Raw genomic sequence first — 16,812 nt, forward strand, 5'->3', positions numbered from 1 at the left:
GCAATGTTGACCATCTGCATGTCTTCTTTGGAAAATGTATATTCAGATTCTGTGCTCATTTTTTTTAAATTGGGTTGTTTGGGTTCTTATGATGTTCAGTTTTATGAGTTCATTTATTTTAGATATTAATCCCTTAGCAAATATATTGTTTGGAAATATCTTCTCCCATTCAGTAGTGACCTATTCATGTTGTTGATAGTTTCCTTCACTGTACAAAAAGCTCTTGAGTTTGAGGTAGTCTTGCTTTTGTTTATTCTTGCATTTCCTTGATTCTTATAAGTATTCTCCTCTGCCTTCTGGTATTTAATGTTGCTATGACAAAATCTGAGATCAGCCTTATATTAGTTTTCTAGTGATTCTTCTGAGTGATTTAATGCTTTGTTTGTTTGTTTTCCTGCCAGGCTATTTCTATCAGAGTCCAATTGGAAAAACAGAAAATCCTTTAGATGTTTCAAACAACACTTGCAAAAGTGTTGGCAGAACTGTAAGAGGAAAAGGAATTAGATGATGATATTCAGAGATCAGGAACTGTAAGTAGAAGCAACGACCTGTAGGAACCCACAAAACTATCCTTGCCGTGGAAACTGCTGGAACTGCTGCTCTGCCATGATCGGACACCCAGGAGCCGGCACTCACTGTTGTTGCTACTGAAGCCCTGGGTCCCTGGCAGAACTGGTGCTTCTTCCACTTGCTTCCAGCCTCCTAATCTCACAACTGGCTCCCACTGGCAGACTCTAACTGAAACATCTGGCAAAAAGAACCTGGAAAATGTGGCATACTCCCCACCAGCAATACACAAGAGAATAGGGTCTGAATAACAGACTGTTTCTGGCATGTTTCCCAAAGGATAAAAGGAAAATAATCAAAGGACTTTGCTTTGAAGTCAACTTTATTAGCTATATATTCCACCACTGGCTATTTTGAGTCAATTTCCATGGTTCAAGATGTATTCTTCCAATATACAGAGTCAGGTTTTAGCTCAAGGAAGTTTTCCTGGTTACATTTGTGAATATTTGTTCCAGTCCATCATTTTTATTTTATTTGGGAGGGGCTTTTTAATGGTATATACCTTGGATTTCTATTTCTCCTCCATCGGTGCTCAGCTGTGTCCAGCTATTTGTGACCCCATGGACTGTAGCCCACCAGGCTCCTCTGTCCATGGGACTCTCCAGGCAAGAATATTGCCTCCTCCAGGGGATCTTCCCGACCCAGGGATCAAACCTGTGTCTCCTGCACTGTTGAGCCACCACTGTCCAGTTTTTTTCTCCATTCACCTGTGATTTGTTCCCAACTTCCTTTTAATTCACTTTGCATTTTTCTCTATTTTCATTGTTTTCTGCAGTGTCCATTCTGCCTTGGGTTCTTAAATGTATTTTAATTTCTATAAAAGTTTTTCTTCTCTTTTTCAGTTCAAATTATATCTTTTCATTTTTCATCAGCACTTTTTCTCTGAGCTTTTCCATTTTTTTCTTTGTGGTTTCCCGCTAAAGTAAAACATTTAAAATTTTCATCTGCAACATAACATTTATTATGGTTAGCGTTCTGTTAATAAGAATTTACTACTACTTTCCCCACTTTCCTTTATTAGTGTTTCTTAGCATCTAAATTTTACCAGTTCCTTTTTATTACTTGTCATGAATGCCTTGGATTTTGCAAGACCAGCTGTTTTCAGTGGTCGCCAAGCCAAGGGTACATCGTGTTGTTATATTAAAAGTCTCTCCCATTTTTCAGCTACAGAAACAAACTGCTTCCAGCAAATATGGCTTGTCTGTGTGATTCCTTTGCAAATGCAGTATCCTCTGCTTCTTGGAACCAAACCAGCTCAAAGGTAATTCTATCAACGTAGGTCACACAACGCCCACCTCTGTGGTCACCAAAAATGTAAGCCCAGGATGACCTTCTTTATGAGTGACTGCCACTGGCCCTCCCACTGTTAATATTTTTCTCAATTGTTTCTGATCTACACTTCTTTTCAAAGGGATGACTACTCAGTCCTAAAGGCCTATTGAAACCCTTTAACATAACTGAAGATCATGCTTGTCTATTTTCACCATGAATGGTATTTTCAGAGGTTTCCCCCCCACTGAGAGGTTTTGATCCTTATTTTTCAATAATTTGTAAGAGGCTCTTGGCCTGTAACCCACAGGCCTGCAAGCCTTGTAGTTGCCCAATCTTGAAATTCAGGAGCCTGGAAACATGGACAGAAATGGAGGTTTATTGGACTTGTGATCACGCACATCTGAGTGAAAGGTCCAGAGCAACACCCATTGTGTATGGCAGACAGATGGCAGGATGTGACAGCCATCTGCACTACTGGGGAAGAAGGCCATCATTTATAGGGGGAATTGAAGTCAGGTTGGCTCATCAGTTACCAGGGAAACCAGCGCTAGGGCTCCTCCCTCACAGTCCCACTGCCTCCCTCTGCCCTGTTTAACAACCATCATGGCTGCAGATATTTTCCTTCAATCAACTAGCAGGTGGAGAGGTTCTGGCCAAATGATTAGAAAAATCACTAATTGGAGCAGGGGGAAGCACATTCACGTGGTAAGGTGTAGGTGTAGCAGGGACTGGTGAGCAGGGGATGTGCAGAGAGCACAAACACAGCCATCTTGAGTGGCCTGACCACACACTCCACCCCTACATGCCCTGCATGACCTTTACAATCTTGGACCACCCCTCTTGGGTGATATCCCTGCGTTCAGGTATGCAGAGGTTCACTGCAACCAAATACCACAAATGCAATACAGACACCAGCAGCTAAAGAACATCACAATCCAAGAGGTGGGCAATCTTGGGAGCCTGGCATTTATCAGGTCAATTTTTCATGGAAGTCCAGAGGATGACGACAATGGCATAACGCCATAGACCCAGCAATCAGACTAATTTCTCAGTGAGATCCCACCGTTGTTGCCAGTTCACAAAGATCCCTCCATTCTAACTGGTACAAAATGTTTAACAGACACAACAAGGGAAGATCATTACGCAAATTACAAGCAGTAACAGCATTCTGAGATAATATCACCCCTGCCTATGGTTTTTGCCCTTGCCTGCCGTATCACATTGCCTGTCCACCCTCAGTCCCCAGAGCCATGCTAAATTCTAAACAGGCAGTATAACAGACCATGGGGTTAACATAACAATGCCTTTCTCCAATGGGGGCCCAGATTGATTATCTTAGTAGTCTTAGATTTCACCTGTCTTTTTCCTGGCCCTACCTGAGTTTCTGAGAACTTCCCTGCCAATTCCAGGGCCATTTTATAACATGTTCCTCTAGGGATCATCTTATAGGGCAAAAGATTGCCCTGATAGTTGGCAGTGGTTCCGGTGATTAACATTTGATGGTGTTGACTAGTTAGTTGCCTCTGGCTTAACATAGCATAGGTCCTGGGACAATTGCTCCTGAGATGTTCAGTTCTTAGGGCTTGAGTTGGCCTTCTGGACCATACGTTGAGAGAGTGAATTTCTGGTATCAATTGCTAAGTAGTCCATTCTTCCTTTCAATTAGCCCAGCAGCAGTAGAGCTGCAGGGCAGGTGGAAATGCCAGTGTACGTGATTTTTATTGGCCCATTCCTGAATTTCATGGCTGACAAAGTGGGTTCCTTGGTCACTAACAATGTCCATGGGGGGTCCCTGTGTCATCCACAACTGTTCTAGTCCTCAGGTAGTGTTTTTTTGCATTGCTCAGCACCTCAGGTAAGCCTTTTGTAATATCTTACACCTGTCATAACGCATTGTAGACTGCACACAGCTGTCCCATCACCCTATTTGATTGCTCTATCCCCTTCCATAGCTAGGACCAGAAGCCCCAAGAGTACTCTTACTATTTTGCCATTGACACAGGTCCCAGAAATACCCTTCCAGGTAACTGGCCATGTCTAATTCACAACCTGTCACTTAGTTAATATCCCTAAAGTCCATGTCTAATTATTTAGGGGCGGTGAGTCTGTGTTCGTGCTCTGCCGTGTTGTACAATGTGCTATCACGTTGTACACCTTGCAACCTCATGGACTGTAGCCCATTAGGCTCCTCTGTCCATGGAGTTTTCCAGGCAAGAATACTGCAGTGGGTAGCCATTTCCTTCTCTAGGGGATCTTCTTGACCCAAGGATTGAACCCCAGTCTCTTATGTCTCCTGCACTGCAGGCAGACTCTCTTCCCGCTTATCCACTGGGGAAGCTGCTTTTCTTACCCAGCCAGATAACACCAAAGTACTTAGTAGATAACCCAGCTCCTTGTATTTTGTCTGCTTTCACCAGCGTTCTCCATGCAGTCAGGTGAGTCATGAGGGCCAGGCTGCTATTTCTCAACTGGAAAGAGACTGAGATTCTCATGTCCCACATGCTAAAGACAGTCAACTCTGCTTCTTCTTCTTATTTCCCGACATCTCAGCTCTCCTAGGAGCTTCCTTGGCATATTGGCTGACTCACCAATTCTTGGGCTGCACCCCACAGACCTGTAAGCCTTGTAGTTACCCAACCCCAAGACCAAAGAATGAGCCCGGAAATAGAGACAGAGATATCAATGGTTATTGGAAAGGGGATCTCACCAGTCTGAAGCGAAAGTTCCTAGAGTGATACCCTCCCATCGTGCACAGCGAGCAAGCGTGGCAGCCATCTTTGCTCCTTGGGGGAGAAGGAGGCGCCATTTAGAGGGGCGATTGATGTCAGGTTGGCTCACCAGTTACCAGGGAAACCAGTAGCTGGGGCACGTCCCTCACAGCCCCTCAGGCTAACGACCATCGAGAGGGCAACTGTTTCCCTTTAATTCATTAGCAGGTGGAACTGTTCTGGCCTAAGGATTAGAACAATCACTAGCCAGGGGAAGGGCAAGCAGGGACTGGCTGACCAGGGGAGGCACAGAGAGCATGAGAACAGCCTTCTTGAATGGGGGGAAAATGGTGATTTATGCAGCCATGTTCATATATGAACAATCCTTGTGCTAGTGACCCATAGGCACTATTACAGAAAAAGAAAATCCTATATATTTATGGCCTGATTGCTATGATGCAAGGCAAAACATATTTGGTATCAAATAAATGATACAAAAAATAAAAGTAATATGAAGAATGACACCAGAAAAAGTTTCATAAAGGAAGAGGTAGTATTTGATGTGGGTCTTTGTTGAAAGGATAGTAGAAGGGAAGGATTGGAGGCAGAAAGAATGACTCCAGGGCATTGCTTGGAGAACTGTGAGGCTAGCACCTCTGAGAAGTATGTGTATGCAGGTGAGTAGAGGGAGATACTATTCACAGAAGCAGTTTATAAATCCCAGGACTATTCGAATTTTAAAGAGGATTACTAACCCTGGAAAGTTAGACGGTGACACACCTAGATTGAAGAGATATTTTAAAGCAGCAGAACCCTCACATCCTACCACATAGATAAATATCTTTTTTGACCACCTCTTAGATATCTGTTCACCCTTGAATCATATTTAAAAGTGAGTTTCTGATTGAAGCCAAAAAGCATCACTAAGTAGTGGATAAATGTAATGAAAGCAACTGTGAATCTAACATGGACATCCTTTTAATTTATTTCCCTTCAGACTGAGGGTAAGGACAGTAGCTACTTTACTCAATCTTATGTATTAAGCATGTACCACAATACCTTGCAATAAGCGTTTGATACGTAAAGGCTGAATATATTGTAAATAAATAAATTTCCCAAGTGTAGCTTCATAGAGTTCCAGTTCTTTCTCATACTGTTTTATCATTTGCAATTTTCCTGTGATATATTAAAATGTAAACTAAATTGAAAGATTAAATTTAAACTTGGAATTTAAAAATAATAACTTTTCCCCATCTCTCAAAATAATTAAAGTTAGTATGGTGACTTAAATGGCAAGATAATCCAAAAAGACGGGATATATGTATACATATAGCTGATCCACTTTGGTGTAGAGCAGAAACTAATACGACAGTATAGAGCAATCATACTTCAATAATTTTTTTTTAATCTGAAAAAAAAATTGGAATCAGTCAGAATCACAAAGTAAGGATTCGGATATCAGTCCTATAGGTAGTTATGCTAAAGAAATATATATATATATACACACACACACACACACACACATATATATATATATATATAAGAAATGTATATACTCTCTTAAAACACTTCTGTTTAACCTTCAGAATGAAGGGTTTTCATTTGTGAACACTGCACATGTGAACAGATGTGCTCTAGAAAAACAAAAATTGATCAGTATTGGCCAGAGAACAAAGAGATTCAGACCCAAATGATTTCCACATGTGGCCACTGCCTGTCAATCACAGGCGACAGCAGTGACCGAGGAAAGCTGTACAGATTTCCGTTAGACATGCTTCCGCCAAAAGAGATTAATTCTTAGTCATCAGAATCTGATTTGGGCTCAAGCTTAGCAGACTAATTTTCAGCCTATGGGAATAAAGTCATGGTAATTTTCTGATCATTTAATGGAAAAGAAACAGGCAAAGATAAAAGAAAAACAATCACACCAAGGGGCTACCAATGGCAAGTATTTCCTGCTTCTGTGGCCTTTACTTGTAAAGGTATAATTCCTTTAATAATTAGGAGTGGTATTGTTTTTAGGGTGCTTAATTTACTATCAGGAAAAATGCCACTAAAACAAGGTGAATTAAGCCTTTGCTTTCCATAAGAGTTGCTCTAGTTCCTTATAATTTGAAACAGTGTCCTTGGGCTGTATTTTACTTCCAAAGAAAGATAGTGTGCTTTAGAGCAAGCAGTAAACAGAAAGGAATATTCCAGTGGAAACTTGATTTTTAAGGAAGTAGTAACTGGTGACTTTTCTTCACTTTACTTCTTACATTGAGACAGCTGTGCTCAACTCCACGACCAATTTGGCTGGAACACACGTACTTATCAAATCCTTACATACCTCCTGGAGGCATTTTGCACAATAACGAATAGATTTTGGTTCTTGGTGCTGTGTCATCTTGTTACCATCCATTCCTGCTTTGATGCAATGGGGACACTTCACTTCTGTGGAATTCTTCCCCCAAACTCGTAATTCTAACTTAATCACAAGAAAACATCAGACAAACCCAAACTGGAATATATTTTACAAAACACCTGACCCTTTCTTTTTAAAATTTTCAGAGTCGTGAAAGATACAGAAACACTGGTGAACTACTGCAGATTGGAGCAGGCTAAGGAGGCATGACAACAAAATGCAATGTTGGGTCCTGAACTGGATCCTGGAACAGAAAAGAACATTGGTGGAAAGATTGGTGGAATATTAATAATGTTTGTTCTTTACGTAGTAGTATTGTACCAATGTTAAATTCTTCAGTTCAGTTTAGTTCAGTCACTCAGTCGTGTCCGACTGTTTGCGACCCCATGGACTACAGCACACCAGGCCTCCCTGTCTGTCACCAACTCCCGGAGTTTACCCAAACTCATGTCCATCGAGTCGGGGATGCCATCCAGCCATCTCATCCTCTGTCATCCCCTTCTCCTCCTGCCCCCAATCCCTCCCAGCATCAGGGTATTTTCCAATGAGTCAACTCTTCGCATGAGGTGGCCAAAGTATTGGAGTTTCAGCTTCAGCATCAGTCCTTCCAATGAACACCTAGGACTGATCTCCTTTAGGATGGACTGGTTGGATCTCCTTGCAGTCCAAGGGACTCTCAAGAGTCTTCTCCAACACCACAGTTCAAAAGCATCAATTCTTCTGCACTCAGCTTTCTTCACAGTCCAACTCTCACATCCATACATGACTACTGGAAAAACCATAGCCTTGATTAGACAGACCTTTGTTGGCAGAGTAATGTCTCTGCTTTTTAATATGCTGTCTAGGTTGGTCATAGCTTTTCTTCCAAGGAGCAAGCATCTTTTAACTTCATGGATGCAGTCACTATCTGCAGTGATTTTGGAGCCCCCCAAAATAAAGTCTGCCACTGTTTCCACTATTTTCCCATCTATCCGCCATGAAGTGATGGGACCGGATGCCATGATCTTAGTTTTCTGAATGTTGAGGTTTAAGCCAGCTTTTTCACTCTCCTCTTTCACTTTCATCAAGAGGCTCTTTAGTTCTTCTTCACTTTCTGCAATAAGGGTGGTGTCAGTTTTGATAAATGTACCATGGTCATGTAAAATGTTACAATAAGGGGTCTATAAATCTAAGATTATTTAAAGTGAAAGTGTTAGTCGCTCAATTGTGTCCAACTCTTTGGGACCCCATGGACTACAGCCTGCCAGTCTCCTCAGTCCACGGGGATTCTCTAGACAAGAATACTGGAGTGGGTTGCCATTTCCTTCTCCAGGAGATCTTCCCGACCCAGGGATCCAACGCAGGTCTCCTGCATTACAGGCAGAGTCTTTACCATCTGAGCCACAAGGGAAGACTTGAAAGCAGCTTACTCAGCCTCTGCTGCCTGCAGCTTGCCCTGTGAAATCAGCCAGACTAGCGCCAAGAGCCTGGAGGGACGGAGGTTCGTCCTTCCTGTCGCGACCTCAGCGGGGAGGGGGAGGCAAAGCGTAAGGAGGCCCCAGCCACAGGCCCCTGTGGGGTCACGGGCACCACCACATCGGCCCAGCAAGGGGCGCAGCAACTCCCGCCTACAGGAGCGTCCATTTGGAGTGTTTTTGGATGAGACTGACACTTGAATTAGTAGGCTGGATAAAGCTGAGTGCCACCTCTAATGTGATGGGCCTCATCCAATCTGTTGAAACCCTAAGAGAACCAAAAAGCTGACCCTGCTGGCAGAAAGGAGAACTCCTCCTTCCAGACTGCCTTTCAGCTGAGATGTTATTGTTGTTCCTGCCTTTGAACTCAGACTGAAACTCTGGCTCTTCCTGAGTCTTGAACCTTCCTGCGTTCGGGCTTGAACTGCACCATTCCTGCGTTCGGGCTTGAACTGCACCATCAGCCCTCTGGTCCTCTGGCCTTTGAACTTGGGTTTGGAGCTACACCATGAACTACCTTCTCCTGGTTGCTAGCCAACTCACTCTGCCCATCTCAGGACTGGTCAGCCTCCATAATCACACGAGCCAATTCCATATAATCAATGTCTCTCTCTCCCTCTCTGTTTTTCTCTCTCCACATCCAACTGGCCCTATCTCTCTGGGATATTGAGACACCTTACCTAAAGCAGTGATAAATATAATTATTATAAATATAATATAAATATAATTATTTGTTCATTTACTTTTCTGTTTAGAATGAATTTATCTAAGAGTTCCAGTGGCAGAATTCGTAGTCATGTGGCACTTACAGAGAATATATTTATCTGTTTTAATATTGATAGATCATTGTTCTGTTTGGGATTATTACAATATTAATTTGAGGATTATTATAAATAATATGACACAGACATTCCTGTGCATGTGTCCTGGTACAAATGAATATAAATTCCTCTTGGATATAAAACTAGGAGTAAGATTCCTGCTAGAGCTGTAGATTCAGCATAGCTGTAGGTTTTTTTTTTTTAACTTAACAAAAAAGTTTTTTTTTAAGAAGTTGACATGCTTATTCTAAAATATATGTGAAATCAAAGGATTAAGAATAGCTCAAACTGTGTTTAAAGAGAAGAATAGAGTTGTAGGACTTTACCTGACTCTAAGACTTACTATAAAGCTACAGTAAACAAGATAGTATACTATTCGTGTCAAGATAGGCAAATAGATCAATGGAACAGAATATAGAGTCTGGAAATACACCCACACGTAATGTGAATTGATTTTTAGCAGATACAAAGCAATCCATGAGGAAGAACAGTTTTTTGACAAACAGTGCTGAAACAATTGTATACCCACACGCAAAAAAAATGAACTTTGACTGTTACCTCATATTATATACTAGAAATAGATCACAGAGGTAAAGGTAAGAGCTAAAATTATAAAACTTCTAAAAGCTCAAATACCTTAGGTTTGCTAAAGATTTCTTACATGCACCACAAAAAAACTCCAAAATATCTAAAAGAAAAAAATCAGTATGTTGGCCTCAAATTTTAAAGCTTTCACTATTCAAAGACACTATTAATACAATGAAAAAGCAAGCCCCATCAGTGGAAGAATGATAAATAAATATGCATACACACATATATTCATATCATAGAAAATGATACAACACTAAAAAAAAGCAAATTAATGATATACACTACAACTTGGATAGCTTTCACAGATATTATGTACAGCCAAAGAAACTAAATAGAAAAGTGTATACATGGTCTTCTTTACATGAAATTAAGAAGAGACAAAACTAAGGTGATCAAAGGCAAGAGATGTCAGAGTAGTGGTTACTTAAAGATAGGATAGCATTGACAGAAACTCACAAGGGCACCTTTTGGCGTACTGGAAAATATTCTACATCTTGATCTAAGTGGTGGTTACACATATGTATACAAATGTAAATTTTCATTGAAGTAATAATAAATGTAGTTCATTTTATGCTTCAACTCCATAAAGATGTTATGGAAATAATGAAATAAATTAACATATAGGTTATCTTACATGGAAAATAGAAACCATGCTAGATAAAATATTCCAAAAGAAACAAGCAAAATCTCAGAAGCAAGCGGTACTTTTACCAGCAATCTTCCTTCACTAAGAACCATCTTATCAACCACACCAAGTCTCCAACCCCATGGATTATATCAATGCTCTTAATCAGCCAAAACAAAGCAGTCTTGCAACAGATGTACATAAGATGGATAAAATGTGTCTCTCTTTAGCTTTCTACTACAGAGCTGACAAGGTTAAAGTTGTATTAGATTTTATGTGTCCTTCCTCCATTTAGAAGGCTTATACTTTACCACCTCCAGTCTTGGTCAAGAAAAGTGATTGGCAGAGAGGTGGGTCACTTGTGAGCACAACATCGAAGAGCTGTTGCGTGTGCCAGATTCTCCAGTCCCTCTACCATGACTGGCCATGTTTTGACAGAGGCTGCTCTATCAGTCTACATTCTGGAATGAAGATAGTCTGGTGCAGGACCAAACTGATTTGTACCCTGAGAAATTAATATTTGATGTTAAAACCCACTACCTGTTAAGATTGTTAGCATAATTAACCTTAAGCTGATTTATATAGAAATTGATTGCTTGCTTGCTTGCTCAGTCAAGTCTGACTCTCTGCGACACCATGAACTGGAACATGCCAGGCTTCCCTGTCCTTCACTATCTCCCAGAGTTTGCTCAAACTCATGTCCACTGAATCGGTGATGCTATTCAAACATCTCATCCTCTGTCATCCCCTTCTCCTGCCTTCAATCTTTCCCAGCATCAGGGTCTTTTCCAATGCTCTTCGAATCAGGTGGCCAAAGCATAGGAGCTTCAGCTTCAGTTTCAGCTTCAGTCCTTCCAAAGAATATTTAGGGTTGATTTCCTTTAGAATTGATTGGTTTGCTCTCCTTGCTGAGTAAGGGACTCTCAAGAGTCTTCTTCAGCACGACAGTTCAAAAGCATCAATTCTTCAGTGCTCAGCTTTCTTTATGGTCCAACTCTCATACATGACTACCAGAAAAATCATAGCTTTGAATATACAGACTTTTGTTGGCAAACTGATGTCTCCGCTTTTTAATACGCTGTCCAGGTTTGTCAAAGCTTTTCTTCCAAGGAGCAAGCTTCTTTTAATTTTATGGCTGCAGTCACCGTCCGCAGTGATTTTGGAGCCCAAGAAAATAAAATCTGTCACTGTTTCCTCATCTATTTGGTGCCTAGAAATGCAGGGCTACTCTAATAAAAACCTGTTATGTGACTCAGTTCCGAGGCCAGCCTATGGTGGTGAGGAAATTTTGTAAATGGAGTCTGGAAAGATGACAATACATATTATACATTGGCAAAACATTTGGTAAAACTGTTGCTTGCATTAACTTGGAAGACAATGTTTTGAATGGTCTTTGAAATTCTGCAGAGAAGTTGGTAAACAAAGTTGGTGGTACTTCTTCCTTCTCATATATACAAGGCAAATTAATTTGTTTAAGAAAAAAGTCAATTTGCAATCAAAAAGGGAATATAATTAAAAGATGCATTTGTTTTCTCTTTCCCAAACATTATTTCCCAAAAGGTAAAATTGAGAGGACATTTGAAAAGTGTCCTAAAAAAAAAATCCTAAAAAAAAAAATAAAATTCACTTCATTCCAAAGACCAAATCAAATATGACCATAATGTCCTTTGTTAAAATTTTTGAATTAATTAAGATGGAGTCGTTTCAGTTGGATGAACTAGCTCATGGATAAGAGCTTAAAAGCGTCAGTCTACCCACTTCCAATAAACCTGATTAGCTCATCACCTTAATTAAGTTTAGAGAAATAGGCAATTCTTAAAAAGCATTGCAGATGAGGTTATAGGCATGTGAAACTGCTAGAATCAAATAAACATAAAAGCCTTGTTCTGAAAGTATTAGTTGGGACTAAATATGATTGTGACTGTTCTTGGCTAAAAATGACCCTGGGGGTTCCCAGTATTCCTGTGGCTGAAGGACATTTCTGGGGAGGGACTCATCTGTAACCGTAAGCAGCCAGTTCACCTCGAATGAGAAGTTGAGTCCTGAAGGAGTGCTGGGAAGTTCATCACAGCACTGCAGTTACCATGGGCAATCACCTAACTTCTCTAGTCCTTGGTTTCTTCGACTATCAAATGGGAAAAACAATAGCACCTCTCTCACGGGGTTGTTATGAGGACAAATTAATATTTGTAAGGCATGTGCAACGTTGCTATCACATAGTGAGGCTACATATTTGATTGTTAAGTAACAATTGTCTAGTGAAGGTTGTCAGGGAATAAGTCATTATAATTAGTCTATTCATTGTTCCTATGGGGATCTGTCAGGCTGATAGTCAGCCTGCTTTGATATGTGTGTGTGTGTGTGTGTGTGTGTGTGTGTGTGTTAAGTCGCTTCAGTTGTGTCCAACCCTTTGTGACCCTATGACTGTAGCCCGCCAAGTTTCTCAGAGCATGGGATTCTCCAGGCAAGAATACTGGAGTGGGTTGCCATGCCCTCCTCCTGGGGATCTTCCCAACCCAGGGATTGAACCTGCATCTCTTAGGTCTCCTGCATTGGCAAGTGGGTTCTTTACCACTAGCGCCACCCGGGAAGCCCTTGACCTGTTTGAAATCAGTTAATTCTCAAATAGTTTAGAAGTTCTCCATAGAAACCTTAAGAAAAGCATGAATTTGCTTGGAATCTACATTTTAGCAATTGTGCAAATCTAAAATTTATCTCAGGCTTTATTCAAATGATGATAGATTTTGACTTGCTAAAATATGAATCAAAGGGGTATGCTTTCTGACAGTTACTGTACTGAATACCTCACATATCTTAAACATCTTTTCTTTCATTCCAACCACCTTAAGAGATAACTGTACTGTTATTACCTCTATGTACAGAGGGGAAACTGAGATTCAGAAGGTTTTGCAAGGCTGGAATTCAAAGCTGACCTCAAAGCCTTGATGCATAACTCCTGTACTCCACTTGCTCCATTTAAGTTACTCACATACTCAGTTGTTTAAGTTTTTGAAATATATTTGATCTCTTAAGCATTGCACTCAAAAGAAGTAGGCTGCCAGTGTTATCCTTCAAAAGATTTATAAATAACTCAACAGCATCATTTTGCAACTTCTTAATGGAAGACTCAGGGGTCGCAAAGAGTTGGACACGACTGAGCAACTGCATTGAACTGAACTGTATGGAAGGCTCAAGCTTCCCACTTCATAATAATAAATAATTAAGATCTTGAAATGTTAAATCTAACTTGAATTTGTAATGAAGATGTCAGCTTTCATGGTATTCTAGAAGCATTATGTAAAAAGATGCATTTTGTATCAAATTGCATATTTTAGTATGAGGATATGTATCATGGCATCAAAAACATACTCAGCACTTTTCTAATAATAGCATCTAATCACAGTCTCACCCTTCAAAAAGCTGATCCTTTAAAAACAGCCTATATATAGTTACTAATCTATTCATACTTATTTGTAGTTCTGCCCAAAGTTAGCAATTGTGTCTGCCAGTTGAGAAACCTAATCAATAATTGAAGCTCCACCATGGCTAATGCTCAGCTGATGCAACACCTTGATAATTCTCTCACTGAGTCTCAGTCCTTGAAATATCCTGACTAAGCTCAGTTTTTACCAGGTCAGCCTGACATTCAAGGTCAAGCAGGGGAAAAGAAGAACAACAGCACTGCAGATACTAGAGAATGGCTTGTTTCCAAAACTGAATCTATCACTGTGCTTCTGTAACTTTCAGCATCCATTCTCCCCGCCCTTTGACACCAGCCCCAGTTGGTTCAGATGGTAGACTGAGAGACTTTGAACTCAGGAAAGAAAGACCCCAACCACAACCTGGGTCCAGAAGATGCTGATCAGATTCCCATTAGATGATGGTTGATCTAAATGTGAGGAGTCATTCAGATCTATCCAAAGAGTCACAGGGGAAGTCTGCTGGGTAGAGCTTCCTTTCTCAAATATGTAGAGTCTAGCTAAGAGAGAGTCCTTTGTCTACTTGCTTTTACCATGTTTTTTTTTTTTTTTTCCCAATCTCTCCATTTATTTCTGCTGAAACAATTTTAATTCTGTTTTTTTTTCAGTTGGAGTTGTCACACAGAAACTGTGTGTGTTTCTGCCCTATAGCAAAGTGAATCAGCAGTACCTGTACATATATCCCCTCTTTTTTCTGGATTTCCTTTCTGTTTAGGTCACCAGAGAGCACTGAATAGAGTTCCCTGCCCTATACAGGAGGCTCTCATTACCTACCTATTTTATACATGGCAGTGTATATACGTCAATCTCGATGTCCCAATGCATCTGACCCCACCCCCTTCCCACCACGGTATCCATCCATTTCATCCAGTTCTCTACATCTGTGTGTCTATTTCTGCTTTGCGAGTAACATCATCTATAAGAGTTGGACACGACTGAAGTGACTGAGCGCATACCATTTTTCTAGCTTTGGTATGATGACTGAAAGTATAATAGTTCTCTTGTGAACATGAATGCAACAACCAAGAGCATCACAGAGATGCCGACTCTGACAGCATCTGGATCCTGAACAAAAACCAGAAGCTGCCCAACCCCAGACTGTTTAAGCCACAGTTAAAATTTGCCACTTATTCCAAACATACTGCTAACGGATACTGTGTTCCCACACTTCTCTCCACCTTTTCTTCTTCCCTCCTTCCCAACATTCCTTCAGTCTCCTTTTACATTGTCAGGGGTGATGTCAGTGGTTCTCTCACATATTTTGATGCTCCATGCTACTTCTATGGCTGGTTCTGAATAATGAAACCAATAAATAGTGTTTCCATTACTATGACTATGGTAATATTCTATGTTAGCACGATGGCTATGTTAATATTCTAGTAGAACCAAGTGAGGTGAAGTCGCTCAGTCGTGTCCGACTCTTTGCAACCCCATGGACTGTAGCCTACCAGGCTCCTTAGTCCATGGGATTTTCCAGGCAAGAACACTGGAGTGGGTTGCCATTTCCTTCTCCAGGGGATCTTCCTCACCCAGGGATCGAACCCGGGCCTCCTGCATGGTAGGCAGACGCTTTACCATCTGAGCTACCAGGGAAGCCCAGTAGAACCAAGTAGTGGGGTATAATTACAAATTCAATATAATTATGCCTGAGCCACTCAAAGGAGAATGTCAAGTTCAAGTAAATTCTCTTTCCTTATATTCCATCAATAGTTCAAAACTTGTACATATTTGGAATATTTACTGCCCACACAGCATTTATTTTCCTGACATCTCTAATTAGTTTTTTAAAAAATTTATTTACTTTTAATTGGAGGATAATTGCTTTACAATACTGTGTTGGTTTCAGCCACAAGTGTACATATGTCCCCTCCCTCTTGAAACTCCCTCCCACCTCCCACCCCATCCCACCCATCTAGGTTACCACAGAACACTGGGTTTGAGCTGCCTGAGGCATACAGCAAATTCCCACTGGCCATTTATTTTGCATATGGTAATGTGTATGTTTCAATGCTACTCTCTCAATCCAACCCACCTTCTTCCTCCCCCACTGTGTCCACGTCTGTTCTCCATTTTTTAATTTGGGAAGATAAACATATGCCTTCTTCACCAGATCCCTAATATCTTCCAGATTCTTACTCCTTCTAAGAATCTTGCGCATTCTCTTCCTTGATGTCTGGTAACTTCCATTCCAATTTGGACTGCTTTCTTAATTTTTGGACCATTTTCTTGTGCAACTTTTCTTCTCCCAGAATTTTGCAAATGCACCTTTTTTTTTCAATGCTTTTATCTTACACTCATGAACTGTAGCCCACCAGGCTCCTCTGACCATGGGATTCTCCAGGCAAGAATACTGGCCTGGGTAGCCATTCCCTTCTCCAAGGGATCTTCCTGACCCAGGGGTTGAACCTGGGTCTCCTGCCTTGCAGGAGTAATGAGAGCCCATTGTATAGTGCAGGGAACTCTATTCAGTGCTCTGTGGTGACCTAAAGGCAGGCAGAGTCTTCATCATCTGAGCCACCAGGGAAGCCCCAAGTTTTCCAACATTCTAGTCATTTTAACCATTGCATGGAGTACTTTTCCTATGTGCTCTCCCAAAGCCCTCTGTCCTGCCTCATTAGTCTTGATCTCTAAGCCTGAAGTAGATCTGTTACTCTATGACTTGACTGTTCAATAAGGTTGGATCAGTTGCTTTCTGTGACCTTGACTCTGTCTCATTAAATCCCTCACAGCGAAGTACCTTTGTAAGTAATTTCCTAGAAGCAGTTGAACTGAAGATTAACAGTTTGGAATTTGGTTTCTAAATATTCTATTCTGCCTTACACTTGATTGATAGGCTGGTTGGGTCAAAAATCTTAGGTTTAAAATTATTTTCCTTCAGAGTTTTTTAAAGA

General features: G+C 40.8%; 1 non-coding gene across 1 annotated transcript; it reads right to left on the reverse strand.

The window, feature by feature from the left end:
• Positions 1-15,442: 15,442 nt before the first annotated feature.
• Positions 15,443-15,514, reverse strand: TRNAG-ACC (transfer RNA glycine (anticodon ACC)). The gene has a single exon. It is a non-coding gene; the product is annotated as a tRNA-Gly (tRNA).
• Between the last annotated feature and the right edge of the window lie 1,298 nt (positions 15,515-16,812).

The sequence above is a fragment of the Dama dama genome, chromosome 6, assembly GCF_033118175.1.
Source record: "Dama dama isolate Ldn47 chromosome 6, ASM3311817v1, whole genome shotgun sequence".
Taxonomy (NCBI): domain Eukaryota; kingdom Metazoa; phylum Chordata; class Mammalia; order Artiodactyla; family Cervidae; genus Dama; species Dama dama.